The sequence below is a fragment of the Perca flavescens genome, unplaced genomic scaffold, assembly GCF_004354835.1.
Source record: "Perca flavescens isolate YP-PL-M2 unplaced genomic scaffold, PFLA_1.0 EPR50_1.1_unplaced_scaf_6, whole genome shotgun sequence".
In the NCBI taxonomy this organism is placed as follows: Eukaryota; Metazoa; Chordata; class Actinopteri; order Perciformes; family Percidae; genus Perca; species Perca flavescens.
The window spans coordinates 10365-27754 of record NW_021166713.1 but is presented as its reverse complement, the minus strand read 5'-3'; positions in this window follow the sequence as shown (position 1 = coordinate 27754).

The window sequence follows — 17390 nt, the reverse complement described above, 5'->3', positions numbered from 1 at the left end:
TCTCCAAGATGCAGAAGGTAATTAATGGTTTAATGGTCAAATAAACTGATGCATGTTTTTTTTAGTATCATTCTTTTTATTTTATTCTCTTGGTAGTCGTAACATTATCACAAAGCAACTTGCGAATGTTGAAAGATGAAAGACCTGTTATATATTCATTGCTATAAGAGGCATTCAGATTTTAGACGCTTTGGTTTTGAGAAGTGAAATACTCTTACTGGACAATTTATTCAGTATCAGCTGATGTAAATTGCTTTAGAGATGATTCACATACACATTAATTGGACCAACTACCACTGATAATATTTTTGTTTTTACAGAAGAAGAAGGGCCATCCAAACTAGAGAAGATATTGGCCTTCACAACTGGAGCATCTGTGGTACCACCTATCGGCTTTTCCCCAACTCCTTCTGTCCAGTTCATTCACAAAGGAGATGATGGCTTCTCTACATCAATGTTCCCTCTTGCCAACACGTGTGTTAACTGCATCAAGTTGCCACTACATGTGTCTTACCAACTGTTCAAGGAGAAGTTTGACTTTGCATTAGGAAACACATATGGGTTTGGCAGGGCATGAACATGTCATGCACTGAAAAATGTTCTGTCTGTGTCTCCCTTTCTCGGTTTGTCTCTACCTTTCTGCTTGTCTGAGGTTGTTTTCTGAAAAAAAGTTTAAAACAAGACAGTTATTATTTTAATTTCTGAATGACATATGCAATATAACCTATGTATTTTATATAGTTTCACCACAATTCAGTTAACTCACTCAGCCTATGTTTTGAAACATATTCACATTTATTTTTGACGGCATGTTTCATATTCTTACCAAACTTTCTTTTAACATATACTCGACAGTTAAGAAATTTGTGACTCACTTTCTGTCTTGTCTGTCTTATTGCCTCTCTGATTTCTGTCTGTTTCTCCCTCTGCCTTTTAAGTCTCTGTTTGTCTCTCTTGTCCTGTCTTTCAATGTTCGTTCCTTTGAACCGTGAGCTGAATGCCACAGCTGGAGAGGCCATGGTTGTTCCATTGATTGAAGAATTCTGTTACTGCTCTTTCAATTCTTGGTAAATAAACATAATGCAGACAAAATAAATGTAGTTCATTCAATGAATCCTGTACACCCTGTTCCTCCATGAAGTAAAAGATGTTTATAAAGTGTCTAGCTACAACTCTATTTAGTTCTGCCCATAGTCCATCTCAATCCTTAGATTGTGTACTGATACACCTGTAATAACACTGTTCAATCCCCTTCTTTCCAACATAAAACGGGCAACATTTATATTTTCCATACCATGGTCACATCTGACCCTTAAGGGCAAGCCAAAGTTCTGTACTCCTTGTGTTGGACAAGCACCCTAAGTATATAATATTCTGTCTGAAGCCATCCACACAGCCATGAAAAACCATCCGCCACCTGACCAGCTTGTGGTTGCCGTCAAAATGCCTGATATATACTTAAAAACTATATATATGTGTGTGTGTATACAGTATATGTGTGATGCACGCCACACACATATGTATATGTACTTGTTTTCCTTATACATAACATTTGCTTACCATAATTGGTTAGGGGCCTGAACACTATAGACCCTTCGATGTATAGCAAGACGACGTCTAAATGATCGCCCAATAGGATCCACTTGATGCAGGCTCTGTCTGACCCGCCAGCGCTGAATCCTCAAGCCACGTGATCTCAGGCTTCCAAGTATGTATGCTTCACCTGCATTTGGAGTGTTCTGTAGTATATTAGTTACTACTATGTTCAGGTCTTGATTTGACAATACAGAATACCTTAATGGCTCAACTCCCAGTCTTTGTCTGTGTCTGTATAGTGTTCTTCGACTAATTCCAAAGCATGATGCAATTCTCTGCCATGACATGCCGATGGACACACAGTGAGAAATCTGTTCAGTGGCTATGCTGTATCTGGGCCGTCCTGGATGGCCAGTCAAGGTTGGAGGTGTCAAATTTGTGGTCACTTCAGTGGATCTCTGTCTGGCCTCATGTTCATGTAGCAAGTTGCGAAAGCATCTATACAATGATCCTAGAAGGTTACTGACATCCCTATGATCACACACAGCAAGAAATGCAGATTTGAATGCAGTTTGAGTATGCTCATTAAGCTCTCTATAAAGCCTCTCCTGATGGAAATTGACAGACTCCTCTCTTTGCAGCCTCTCAATGCATTGTATAGCACTAGTAAAAAAAACGACAACATCCTCCTCATTGCCTCTCACTTCAAAAAATAAAGCTTGGACTTGAAAAACGAAGAATATCACATGAACATACATTGTGGTTGAAGCAAGGGTTGAAGTACTTTAAACCTGTGTGGAGTCTTCCTGTTTCCGTCAGATGACAGGAAGGCCTTCCTGTTTAACTGTAATTTTCATATTCACTACTGAACTGTTCTAGTTTACAATTCTATATCACAGCATTTCTGCTGTGTATATGAGCACATTTTTTGTAGTTTATTCAAAATGTTGTGCATGTAAGAGAGCTTTTCAGTAGTGTATATTAGAGCATTTCACTTGTATGTGTGAGAGGTTTTCAGTAGTGTATATAAGAGCGTTTCACTTGTATGTGTGAGAGCGTTTCAGTATTGCGCGTGAGAGCGTTTCAGTAGTGTTTATAAGAGCGTTTCACTTGTATGTGTGAGAGCGTTGCGTTTCACTTGTATGTGTGAGAGCGTTTCAGTAGTGTATATAAGAGCTTTTCACTTGTATGTGTGAGAGCGTTTCAGTAGTGTATATAAGAACGTTTCACTTGTATGTGTGAGAGCGTTTCAGTAGTGTATATAAGAGCGTTTCACTTGTATGTGTGAGAGCGTTTCAGTAGTGTATATAAGAACGTTTCACGTGTGAGAGCGTTTCAGTAGTGTATATAAGAGCCTTTCACTTGTATGTGTGAGAGCATTTCAGTATTGCGCGTGAGAGCGTTTCAGTAGTGTTTATAAGAGCGTTTCACTTGTATGTGTGAGAGCGTTTCAGTAGTGTTTATAAGAGCGTTTCACTTGTATGTGTGAGAGCGTTTCAGTAGTGTATATAAGAACGTTTCACTTGTATGTGTGAGAGCGTTTCAGTAGTGTATATAAGAGCCTTTCACTTGTATGTGTGAGAGCGTTTCAGTAGTGTATATAAGAGCGTTTCACTTGTATGTGTGAGAGCGTTTCAGTAGTGTATATAAGAGCATTTCACTTGTATGTGTGAGAGCGTTTCAGTAGTGTATATAAGAGCGTTTCACTTGTATGTGTGAGAGCGTTTCAGTAGTGTATATAAGAGCCTTTCACTTGTATGTGTGAGAGCGTTTCAGTAGTGTATATAAGAGCGTTTCACTTGTATGTGTGAGAGCGTTTCAGTATTGCGCGTGAGAGCGTTTCAGTAGTGTTTATAAGAGAGTTTCACTTGTATGTGTGAGAGCGTTGCGTTTCACTTGTATGTGTGAGAGCGTTTCACTTGTATGTGTGAGAGCGTTGCGTTTCACTTGTATGTGTGAGAGCGTTTCAGTAGTGTATATAAGAGCATTTCACTTGTATGTGTGAGAGCGTTTCAGTAGTGTATATAAGAGCCTTTCACTTGTATGTGTGAGAGCGTTTCAGTAGTGTATATAAGGCGTTTCACTTTGTATGTGAGGCGTTTCAGTATTGCGCGTGAGAGCGTTTCAGTAGTGTTTATAAGAGAGTTTCACTTGTATGTGTGAGAGCGTTGCGTTTCACTTGTATGTGTGAGAGCGTTTCAGTAGTGTTTATAAGAGCGTTTCCCTTGTATGTGTGAGAGCGTTGCGTTTCACTTGTATGTGTGAGAGCGTTTCAGTAGTGTATATAAGAGCATTTCACTTGTATGTGAGAGGCGTTTCAGTAGTGTTTATAAGGCGTTTCACTTGTATGTGTGAGAACATTTCAGTAGTGTATATAAGAACGTTTCACTTGTATGTGTGAGGCGTTTCAGTAGTGTATATAAGAGGCGTTTCACTTGTATGTGAGAGGCGTTTCAGTAGTGTATATAAGAACGTTTCACTTGTATGTGTGAGGCGTTTCAGTAGTGTATATAAGAGCGTTTCACTTGTATGTGAGAGGCGTTTCAGTATTCTTGCGTGCGTGAGGCGTTTCAGTAGTGTTTATAAGAGAGTTTCACTTGTATGTGTGAGGCGTTGCGTTTCACTTGTATGTGTGAGAGCGTTTCAGTAGTGTTTATAAGAGCGTTTCCCTTGTATGTTTGAGAGCGTTGCGTTTCACTTGTATGTGTGAGAGCGTTTCAGTAGTGTATATAAGAGCATTTCACTTGTATGTGTGAGAGCGTTTCAGTAGTGTTTATAAGAGCGTTTCACTTGTATGTGTGAGAACATTTCAGTAGTGTATATAAGAACGTTTCACTTGTATGTGTGAGAGCGTTTCAGTAGTGTATATAAGAGCGTTTCACTTGTATGTGTGAGAGCGTTTCAGTAGTGTATATAAGAACGTTTCACTTGTATGTGTGAGAGCGTTTCAGTAGTGTATATAAGAGCCTTTCACTTGTATGTGTGAGAGCATTTCAGTATTGCGCGTGAGAGCGTTTCAGTAGTGTTTATAAGAGCGTTTCACTTGTATGTGTGAGAGCGTTGCGTTTCACTTGTATGTGTGAGAGCGTTTCAGTAGTGTTTATAAGAGCGTTTCACTTGTATGTGTGAGAGCGTTGCGTTTCACTTGTATGTGTGAGAGCGTTTCAGTAGTGTATATAAGAACGTTTCACTTGTATGTGTGAGAGCGTTTCAGTAGTGTATATAAGAACGTTTCACTTGTATGTGTGAGAGCGTTTCAGTAGTGTATATAAGAGCCTTTCACTTGTATGTGTGAGAGCGTTTCAGTAGTGTATATAAGAGCGTTTCACTTGTATGTGTGAGAGCATTTCAGTAGTGTATATAAGAGCGTTTCACTTGTATGTGTGAGAGCGTTTCAGTAGTGTATATAAGAACGTTTCACTTGTATGTGTGAGAGCGTTTCAGTAGTGTATATACAGTGGGGGAAATAAGTATTTGACCCCTTGCTGATTTTGCAGGTTTGCCCACTTACAAAGAATGCAAAAATCTACAATTTTAATCATATGTACATTCTAACAGTGAAAGACAGAATCCCAAAGAAAATTCCAGAAAATCACATCATATGAATTTATTAAAATTGATAACCATCTGATGAGGAAAAACAAGTATTTGACCCCCTGGACAAACAGCATGTTAATATTTTGTAGAAAAGCCATTATTGGCCAGCACAGATGTCAAACGGTTTTATAGTTGGTGACAAGGTTTGTGCACATTTCGGCAGGGATGTTGGCCCCTCCTCCTGCAGACAGCCTCCAAATCATTCAGGTTCCGAGGTTGTCGCCTGGCAACTCAATTTTAAGCTCCCTCCAAAGATTTTCAATCGGATTCAGGTCTGGAGACTGGCTAGGCCACTCCAGAACCTTGATGTGCTTCTTCTTCAGCCACTCTTTTGTTGCTTTGGCGGTGTGCTTAGGGTCGTTGTCGTGCTGAAACACCCATCCTCGACCCATCTTCAGCTCTCTCACTGAGGGAAGGAGATGTCGGTCCAGAATTCCACGATACATGGCCCCGTCCATCCTCCCCTCAATACGATGGAGTTGTCCCGTCCCCTTGGCTGAAAAGCACCCCCAAAGCATGATGTTGCCACCACCATGCTTGACGGTGGGGATGGTGTTCTTTGGGTTGTACTCTGTGTTCTTTGCCCTCCAAACACGACGAGTTGAGTTGAGGCCAAAAAGTTCTATTTTGGTCTCATCTGACCACATCACCTTCTTCCAGGCCTCTTCTCAGTCGTCCAGGTGGTGAATGGCGAACTTCATGCGGGCCTGTACATGTTTCTTCTTGAGCAGGGGGACCTTGCGTGCGCTGCAGGATTTCAATCCATGAAGGCGTAGTGTGTTACCAACCGTTTCTTTTGTAACTGTGGTCCCAGCTGCCTTCAGTTGATTCATCAGTTCCCCCCTTGTGGTTTTGGGATGATTCCTCACCGTTCGCATGATCAGGGACACCCCACGAGGCAAGATCTTGTGTGGAGGCCCAGACAGAGGGAGGTTGGCGGTGGTGTGGTGCTTCTTCCATTTCCTGATAACTGCACCGACAGTTGATCTTTTCTCTCCAAGTTGCTTTCCGATTCTCTTGTAGCCCCTCCCAGCCTTGTGCAGATCAACAATCTTGTCCATGATGTCCGTAGAAAGCTCTTTGGTCTTGCCCATGGTGGTGATGTTGGATGCTGGTTGTTTGGGTGTTGACAGGTGTCTTTTATACAGGTGACGAGGTGAGGCAGGTGTATTTGATGTAGATAATTGGTTCGGATTGGGCCTGTGTCTTAAAGAAAGACTAACTGGCTTGTAGGAGCCAGAATACTTTCTGTTTGTCCAGGGGGTCAAGTACTTGTTTTTCCTCATCAGACGGTTATCAATTTTAATAAATTCATATGATGTGATTTTCTGGAATTTTCTTTGGGATTCTGTCTTTCCCTGTTAGAATGTACATATGATTACAATTGTAGATTTTTGCATTCTTTGTATATGGGCAAACCTGCAAAATCAGCAAGGGGTCAAATACTTATTTCCCCAGCGTTTCACTTGTATGTGTGAGAGCGTTTCAGTAGTGTATATAAGAACGTTTCACTTGTATGTGTGAGAGCGTTTCAGTAGTGTATATAAGAGCCTTTCACTTGTATGTGTGAGAGCATTTCAGTATTGCGCGTGAGAGCGTTTCAGTAGTGTTTATAAGAGCGTTTCACTTGTATGTGTGAGAGCGTTGCGTTTCACTTGTATGTGTGAGAGCGTTTCAGTAGTGTATATAAGAACGTTTCACTTGTATGTGTGAGAGCATTTCAGTAGTGTATATAAGAACGTTTCACTTGTATGTGTGAGAGCGTTTCAGTAGTGTATATAAGAGCCTTTCACTTGTATGTGTGAGAGCGTTTCAGTAGTGTATATAAGAGCGTTTCACTTGTATGTGTGAGAGCGTTTCAGTATTTGGCGTGAGAGCGTTTCAGTAGTGTTTATAAGGCGTTTCACTTGTATGTGTGAGGCGTTGCGTTTCACTTGTATGTGTGAGGCGTTTCAGTAGTGTTTATAAGGCGTTTCACTTGTATGTGAGAGGCGTTGCGTTTCACTTGTATGTGTGAGAGCGTTTCAGTAGTGTATATAAGAGCATTTCACTTGTATGTGTGAGAGCGTTTCAGTAGTGTTTATAAGAGCGTTTCACTTGTATGTGTGAGAACATTTCAGTAGTGTATATAAGAGCGTTTCACTTGTATGTGTGAGAGCGTTGCGTTTCACTTGTATGTGTGAGAGCGTTGCGTTTCACTTGTATGTGTGAGAGCGTTTCAGTAGTGTATATAAGAGCGTTTCACTTGTATGTGTGAGAGCGTTTCAGTAGTGTATATAAGAACGTTTCACTTGTATGTGTGAGAGCGTTTCAGTAGTGTATATAAGAGCCTTTCACTTGTATGTGTGAGGCGTTTCAGTAGTGTATATAAGGCGCGTTTCACTTATGCGTGTGAGGCGTTTCAGTATTCTTGGCGTGAGGCGTTTCAGTAGTGTTTATAAAGAGTTTCACTTGTATGTGTGAGAGCGTTGCGTTTCACTTTTATGTGTGAGAGCGTTTCAGTAGTGTTTATAAGAGCGTTTCACTTGTATGTGTGAGAGCGTTGCGTTTCACTTGTATGTGTGAGAGCGTTTCAGTAGTGTATATAAGAGCATTTCACTTTATGTGTGTGAGGCGTTTCAGTAGTGTTTATAAGAGCGTTTCACTTGTATGTGTGAGAACATTTCAGTAGTGTATATAAGAGCGTTTCACTTGTATGTGTGAGAGCGTTGCGTTTCACTTGTATGTGTGAGAACATTTCAGTAGTGTATATAAGAGCGTTTCACTTGTATGTGTGAGAGCGTTTCAGTATTGCGCATGAGAGGGTTTCAGTAGTGTTTATAAGAGAGTTTCACTTGTATGTGTGAGAGCGTTGCGTTTCACTTGTATGTGTGAGAGCGTTTCAGTAGTGTATATAAGAGCGTTTCACTTGTATGTGTGAGAGCGTTTCAGTAGTGTTTATAAGAGCGTTTCACTTGTATGTGTGAGAGCGTTGCGTTTCACTTGTATGTGTGAGAGCGTTTCAGTAGTGTATATAAGAGCGTTTCACTTGTATGTGTGACAGCGTTGCGTTTCACTTGTATGTGTGAGAGCGTTTCAGTAGTGTTTATAAGAGCGTTTCACTTGTATGTGTGAGAGCGTTTCAGTATTGCGCGTGAGAGGGTTTCAGTAGTGTTTATGAGAGCGTTTCACTTGTATGTGTGAGAGCGTTGTGTTTCACTTGTATGTGTGAGAGCGTTTCAGTAGTGTGTGCGAGAGGTAATTCTGAATAATGTCCCTGACGGCCCCTCATACAAACAAATGAACAGTCATGCTATATTCCACTGGAGCATCATTCACATTTCCTTGTGGCCACCATAAGAAGCGCAGGAAGTCTGTGTCACCTTCAGTTACCTTGACTTGGTGGAACATGGCCTTTATGTCCGCCATCAATGCCACTGGTTCTTCCCGGAAACGTGTCAGCACTCCAAACAGCGTGTTTGTCAAGTTTGGGCCTTGGAGTAGTTCAGTGTTAAGGGATGTCCCCTGAAAAGTTGCCCCACAGTCAAACACTACTCTAATGGTCTTCTTTTTTGGGTGATACACTCCACGATGAAGGATATACAAAACTTTTCCATCAATCCTGTCCAGTTGGGCAGAGGGAACCACGTCAGCGTAGCCCTTGTGAATGACATTACTGAGGAACTCTGTATACTCTCTTTGATAGTTCGGCTCTCTTTGGAACTTCCTTTTCAGATTCAGCAGGCACTGTTCCGCAACAACGCGGTTGTTGGGCATTAATTGTGATATTATCTGCTTTGAAAGGTAAGTTAATGCAGTAGTGACCTTCTTTCACCTTTACAGATTCATTAACAATGTCCAGGAATTTCTTGTCGTTCACTGACATTTCACTTTTTTCTTCATAGGCTTTCTCGTTGAAGTCTGTGTTGTGTTGACTCACCAGAAGTTCTTGCAGGTTGACCAAGGAGATCCTATTTGCAGTCACTGTGGCCATTTCCACACCTTTGCTGCTAACTCCCAATGGACCGTTGATTACCCAACCTAACAATGTTCTTACAGCATAAGGTCCATCTTCTTGTGAGTTGATTACCTGCCAAGGTTCCATAACATTTGCTGCATTCATTCCTATGAGCAAGTCAATGTCAGAGTCTATTTGAGGTAACTGGACCTCATTAAGGTAAGGCCATTGCTTTAAATCTTCTTGTGTTGGGATGTTCTCTTTTGTTACAGGCATATATTTCTGTGTGTAGACATCAGGTAAAGGAATGAATTTCTTGCCCTTAAGTTCACTGACTTCTAAACCAGATACTAACACACTTTTTATGGGCGTCTCTTGTGCCATTGTTCTCAGTAGTATGGTCATTTGTTGCCCCTCTAGACACAGCTTCTGCACCAAGATGGCCGCAGCGTGAGTGAGCCGGTCTGAGTCATGGTCTGCTTGCTTTTGTCATTTTAATTTTGTGGCTATGCTTTGTTTGATATTAGTTACATTTAACAAAATAGTGTGACTAACTTAACAAGGCACGTGATTTGCTTGATGAATGGACATATTTACTCTGTTATCTTTAAAGAAATCAAATCATCAACCATTGACCAAACAATGGATACTATCCAAATGAAGTCTCTGCACGATACCATTCATCAGGTTAAACAGGATCTAATGACTTATTTCGACACTAAAGTTGATCCGATTTTTGGCACACAGAGTGGTATGGAGAGATCCCTATCCACATTGGGGGATCATGTGTCGCTGCTGGAACAACGTGTCGGAGTAAACGAGGACAATATGACTGATCTCTCTACCCGAGTCAAACAACTTGAAACTGATAACAAATACCTGGCTGATAAGGTTGAGGATCTGGAAAATCGGAGCAGATCTGCAAATCTCCGCTTTCTCGGGATACCAGAGGCCGCAGAAGGCCGCAACATTCTGGAATTTATGGCTGGTCTGATTCCTCAACTCCTTGGTAAAGATGACTTTCCCATACCGCCGGCTATCGAGAGGGCACACCGCACTTTTGTCCACAAAGTCCGCTCACACGGGAGTCCCAATCAGAGGCCTATCCTGATTAAGTTGCTCCATTTCCAGGATAAATTAAAGATTCTTCGCCTAGCTCGTGAAAAAAAAGATCTGACTTTTAATGGAAGCCGCATCTTCATTTACCCGGACTATAGCGCTGACTTGACGAGGAAACGTAAAGCCTTCGTCACAGTTAAACGGAGGCTTCGGGAGTTGGGTTATGAATACTCTCTTCGTTATCCCTGCACTCTGAGTGTTGTAGTTGAAGGAGAAAAGCAACTATTCACCGATCACAAAGTGGCTGAGGCTGCCTTCATGGCACCTATGGACTCCTCCATGAGCTCTTCTAATTAGGTAGTTCAGTAAACTTTCTTCTCTTTTTTTCCCATATTGTTGTTTGCTTCTTCCTTTTTTTTTTCTTCCTTTATTTTTTATGTTGTTCTTGCAGCCATTTCATTTTATTTTATTATAAACTAATTATGATCATTAACTTAATGCAGCTGTGCTTAAAACTTTTTCTTTGGTATCTTGGCTGTTAATCTAAGTTAACATATGAAGTGGATACGGTAATATTTGCCGTAAACTGTCTAACTACCGAAAAATGGAAGTATAGTGTCGTAAAAAGTCATACTGACTGTATTATGTATTTTCTCCTGTATTTGGAGCCATATTTTGTTATTTCTTTTAAGGATTAAGGATTTTCTTTCTTCTTCTTTTTTTTGGTCGTCTTAAGTTGATTAAACTAATAAGTATTACATAAAAATATGCATTTTTTACTTTTGTATTTATTTTGTATTTATGTTCCTATATGAAGTTATAGACTACCTTTATTATTAAAATCATGTATTTTTCTTAATATCTTAACTCATGTTGGGTTTTTGAGCCACCTTAATATTTTTTCTTTGTAGCAGGCCAAGCTCAGAAGTGATTTCTTTCTTTTTTCTTTCTCTTTTTCTTATTTTGTTTTGCTTTCCTCACCAAAAACCTGGGCATGGTGACCAGGGTTAAAAGGCTAGTCTTGGTTTTGTTTCTTGTTGTTTTGTTTTGTCTCTATGAGTATGAATTTGTTAAGTATTTTGTTGTTTTTTGTGTGTTTTATTGTTATTGTTTTTTTAGTAATTTCGAGTCCTACAAATTACTTCCTTTGACCTTTTCTGTTTCATTATGTTTGATCAGTGGTTTTATTTTCTTAAACTTTAAATATCAAACTGGATGGTGATAAAGGTCTGAAAATAATTCATTTAAACATAAGAAGTCTTCTACCTAAAATTGACATGCTTAGAGCATGGGTAGAACAGTATAAACCTGCTGTTGTTACTTTGTCTGAAACCTGGCTCACTAACAAAATATATAACAATGAGATTGAACTTGCTGATTATGTTTTATATAGGGCTGATAGAGGTGCAAGAGGAGGCGGTGTATCTACATATGTGTCTTCTAATTTGGTCTCAGAGTTAATTATTCCAGATATTGAACCTCTGTATTTTGAGTGCATTTTTGTAAAAATAACTCTGCATGTGCACAGTATATAACTATTGGAAATATATATCGACCTCCATCTGCACCTGCTGAATCTATAAATTATATGATCTCTACTATTAATTCTATTAAATTCATAAACGAAATTATACTATTAGGTGATTTCAATAAAAATTGGCTTGATAAATCTGCTGCTAAAGATAAGAATAGTTTTGGAAATCTGAATTTAACCCAGTTAATCAGTGAACCTACCCGTGTTACACCAACGTGTCAGTCTCTGCTTGATTGGATACTAGTCTCTCATCCAAATAGATTCTTAAAATCAGGAATTATGTCTGACTGTTTTAGTGATCATGCAATTGTGTACTGTATATGGAAAATTAAACTGCTTAAATTACCTCCTAAACTAATTAATATTAGACAATACAATAAATTAAATTTAGATTATTTTATTAATGATATAACTTCAATCAACTGGGATAGGTATCAGTTAATTCCTAATTTTCAAGATGCGTGGGATTTTTTACTTTTTGAATTGAATACAGTTATTGACAAACATGCCTGGGCCACATTTCATAAGTCTAAGAACCCTGCTGATTGGGATGATTATAGGAGGTTACGAAATTTAAGTAAAACTATGACTAGAAATGCCAAATCTAATTATTATAAAGAATCTCTTATTGAAGACTTCAAAAATCCTAAACAATTTTGGTCCAAGATAAAATCAATAACTAATGCATCTGTTAAATCTGTACCTAATCAAATTAAAGTTAATAATGAACTTCTACAAGAACCTCTTTTAATGGCCCAGGCCTTTAATACTCACTTTTCATCAGTCTCTTCTATATTACCTGAATCATCTATTTGTGGTAATTTACAACCTAATAAATCATTGACTATTAACAGTATATTTTCTTTTAGGCTTATCACACCTGTTGAGGTACAGAATGTTATTAATGATCTTAAAATGAGTACGGGTTCTGGGTTGGATGGTATCGAAGCTAGATTCTTAAAATTATCATCTCATGTACTTATGTATCCTTTATGTGATCTTTTTAATATGTCTTTGTCTACCTATGAATTACCCAATAGCTGGAAATGTTCACGCATTATTCCTTTACATAAAGAAGGCGATGCACTAGATTTGAACAACTATAGACCAATTTCTATTATCAGTTCTGTTGTTAAAGTGTTTGAAAAATTAATTTATAATCAATTGTCATGTTATCTTAATGAAAATAATATCCTTTCACCTTTTCAGTCTGGTTTTCGTTCTAATCATTCTACAACTACTGCACTGCTAAAACTAACCAACGATATTCTTACCGCCTCTGACAATTTGGAACTAACTGGTGCTATTTTCATTGATTTAAGAAAGGCTTTTGATTTGGTCAGTCATTACATTCTTCTAGATAAACTTTACGCTATTGGCCTTTCACGCTCTGCATTACTTTGGTTTAACTCATACCTTCACAATAGAAAACAATGTGTTGTTATTAATGGGATCAAATCTGACACTCTAACTCAGCAGTGTGGTGTGCCTCAAGGATCAACACTTGGTCCACTTCTTTTTTCCATATTTATTAATGATCTTCCTTCTATCTGTAAGTGTTCTGTTCAGCTTTATGCTGATGATACGGTTATATATACTTCACATACAAGGTTAGTACAGATTGAAACAGACTTACAGTCTGATTTTAATAACTTACAAAACTGGCTTGCTGTTAATAAGTTACTTCTCAATAAAACCAAAACACATACTATGATTTTTGGCACTCGACAGAACATTAAACTTAAATACAAATCACATTTATTTCGTATTTCTTGTCTTGATGGCATTACATTGCAGAAAGTTGACCATATTAAATACCTGGGCTTATACTTTGACTCTGAACTTTCTTTTAATTATCATATTAATCATATTGTACATAAATTGAATTATAGTCTTAGTCTTCTTTTCCGTTCAAGAAACTGTTTTCCATTTAAGGTCAGAAAAAGAATTGCCCTTCAACTTATATTGCCAATAATGGATTATGCTGATTCAGTGTACTGCATTGCTTCTAATTCTTCTCTTACTCCTCTTACAAGAGTTTATAATAGATTGTGTAGATTTATTCTTAACTGTGCATTTACAACTCATCACTGTATAATGTATGAACTTCTTGACTTGCCCACACCATTTATAAGAAGACAGATTCATTGGTTGCACTTTGTCTTTAAATGTGTTCATTTCAATTATCCTATTTATTTAAAACAGTTTTTGGTTCCTTTTTCCTCCACTCATCGTTTAAGACATACTTTACAGCTTTTCTTTTCAGTACCTCATGTTTCTAAGTCTAGATCAAAAAATGCTTTTATGTTTAAAGCACCTTCTGATTGGAATAACTTACCAGTAAATATTCGTTCGATTTCAACTTTCAGACTGTTCAAACATGCCTTGTCAATTCATTTTCATACTAACTGTACATGTAGACTTTAATTCTCTCCAGTCGTATCTCATTCTTCACTTTTCTTTTCTTATTGAACCACTTAATCTCACTCTTTCCACAGTAACGTTTGGTTATATGTTGATGTATCACTATTTCCTGTTATTTATTATGTTGTAATTGTAGGCTCTGTGTGTTTTTTTTTTTTTTTTGTGTAATGTTTGTTTATTATGTTTGTATGTCTGTAATGTTATTTTTGTTGTATTTTGTTCAGGACCCCCTCGAAAACGAGATGGTACATCTCAAGGGGTTATCCTAATAAAAGAATTTCAAAGAAACTCTTTGTGCAGAATGTTGCTGAACTGCCAGGATCCAGAAGAGCATAAGTTTGAACGATTTTGTTACTTTTGGCAGCCTTAACTCGCACAGGAAGGATTGACAGTGCACATTTAATGTTCCCGGCCCCTGTATGTCCACAAGCATTTGATGACACCTTGCTGATGTGTTTCTGTGACTGCTCTGATGACCTTGAGGCATGACCTTTAGCCCCAAAGTTGATGTGAAGCACATTGGGATGTTTTTGATTGCAGATGTTACATGTAAGACGGTCTTTGCAGTCTTTGCTCATGTGCCCTTTAGACAAACAACCAAAGCAGAGTCCTTTTTCCTTTAAAAGGTTTAACTTTTCCCTGTGTGTCTTCTTAAAGTGAGAGCAGTCCTCCAGACAATGAGCACCATCACAGCAGAGGCATGGAGTTTTCACATCACTATTCCTGCTTGGAGCAGCTGGATTGCTCAGGGTTGTTACATTTGTAGCATAGGTAGACCTGGTTCTACAAAGGGTCTTACTTACATTGGGCCTTTTACTCCTGCTTGCAACTGGTTCTTGTATATCTCCAAATATTGGGTTGGAACATATCTTGGCCTCTTTCTCAATAAACTGTACAAGGTCTGTAAATGTAATCCTGCTGTTGTCTTCCAGTTTATTTTGAGCGTTAGTCCGCCATCCATCCCTCAGCTTGTAGGGTAATTTCATAACAATGGCTTTCAAGGTAGAGGCTACGTTCAATTCCTCCATGTAGTTCATCTTCGCCATAGCATTACAGCATCCTTTGAGGTACAGGGAATACTCATTCAGTGCTTTAGGATCTTCAGGTTTTATATTTGGCCAATTGAGAACCTTTTCAATATAGGCAGTGGAGATTTTATACTCATTGCCAAAATGTTCAACCAACAAGCGCTTTGCCCTGAGATAACCCTGATCTCCATCCATATGCTGGCAACTCCTTACTAGATCTCTGGCTTGCCCGCTTGTAAATTGCTAAAGGTAAAACAACCTATCTAGTCCACTGTCGGTTTTCATCTCAATGTTCTGTTCAAAAGATGCCATAAATGACTTAAACTGTAAAATGTCCCCATCAAATAAGGTAACAGTTTTAGGTGGCAATAATGTCAATTGCTGCTGTTTGAGAAGCATAGATGTAATTTCATTTTGTCTGTTTAAGACAGCAATGACACTATTGGAAGCTTCACTGCCCTCTAATGGTCTGCGCTGCACAAGCTCCTGTTCTGGTAACACAGGATCTGGTATGTCTGCCTGTGATCGAACATGAACATTATCCCTCAGCTGTCTAAATTCTGTACTGAGCTCCCGTCTGTCGGATTGATCATGGGATTTCTCATTATCACTAGCACCCTTTCAAGCCACACCCTCTGCCTGCAGAGATTGTGCCTGCCCTTGTGCTGCCCCCATACCTTCCTGGGTCTCCTGTAATAACCAGTGTCCTCTCTGGTCACCGTGGGAACTTTCCTGTTGTATGGTAGTCGATACAATGGCAGGTGCTGTAGATGCTGTACCCCGTCCTTTGGGCGCACACTCCTTTCTCCATGAACATTGGTTGTTGGAGCCCTTGTTGGAGCCCTTGTTTTTAGAGTTTCCATGTTGGCGAGTTCCAAGTTCCTCTCCTGAAAGTAGGCATTCATGCCATCGACTGGAGTGGAATAAACTTGTTCTTCCACACCATCCAACACTGCTAACTTTGCAATTGCAGCGGACAACTCCGCTGCGAAGTTAAGAGTCTCCTTTTGCCTCCTTATTTCCTCTCTTTCTTTAGCCAAGCGTTCTTCCTTTTCTTCCAAAGCATGCCTTTCCTTCAAAGCAGCGGCCTTAGCTAAAAGCGCTGCCTTCCCAGCTTGTGCCACCAGACGAGCAGATACTGAGCTTTCATACAAACTTCTATGTGAACTCTGACTTACTAAAGAGATGCTGTCTTTGGGACCAATGTCATCTCTTATTTCCAGCAGTGGTTGAACAGGACAAGACTGAACCCACTCATCAGCCTTAATCTTAAACTCATTAATGTTTATCAACTTTGGCTCATACCACTGTTCTGTGTCTGCAGCACACTCATCCTTTGGCAATAACTGTTGGTATCGTTTATGTAAGTCTTTAAATTCTTCTAACATTTCAGTATATTTCTGAACATTCTCCTTTACTTTCTCCAGATTGACTGGATCAGACATAAGTCCAATTGTTTGGTTCATTTTACGAGTCAATGCAGCACACTTAATCTTTCTGGCAAGTCTTGCTTCTTTCTTCGTCCTTTCTAACTCCAGCAATTCTTCCTTCTTTCCTTCCTCAACAGGTCCCACATCAATGACACTGACGTCCATATTGCTTGAGGCTCTTTGTTCCATGTGGCAGACTCAAAAGTCCTTTTTCTTCCAAAAATATAACTCAATGTTCATCCCAATGAAATATTCTAGTTACACAGAGCAAGATTGCTGTAAAATTGTTGTTTCACATTCCCATTGCATTTAGATTTACTTGGATTCACTTCGGCCTTCAAACAATCCAAGATGCCTGGCTCTGGTAGTCCTTTGTTCAAAGTATCCAACATGGCCTTGATCCGAGCATATCCATCCAGAGGAATGTTTTGACTAATTGTAGAAGCTTTTTCCTGTTGGCCCTTTGCTCCATGGTTTGCTGCTACTTGTGGCTGAGCTGGATATATCTTGATGCGTGCAGTTGTAAAAATGAGGAGTAGAACTTGATGTACCCCATTCAATGATGATTTATTGTTCTTGATGTAGAAGAAATGTTACATAAACAAAAACTTGAGGTAACAATTAAATTAAAGCAGTCTCTTGTATGGTAGCAAACGGCTTGTCACGTCATGGCACCACACGGCACACCACTAAACGGTCAAAAGAGAGAGTTTCCCCTCTCAGGCCACGCCCACTGCTGTGGCTTCCTGTCTTTTAAGCCTTTTCCCTTGGGCTCCACCTTCAGCCTCCCAACCGTCCTCTAGGTGGGTGTAGACCGACCTATGGCCACACATACTCACTCATCC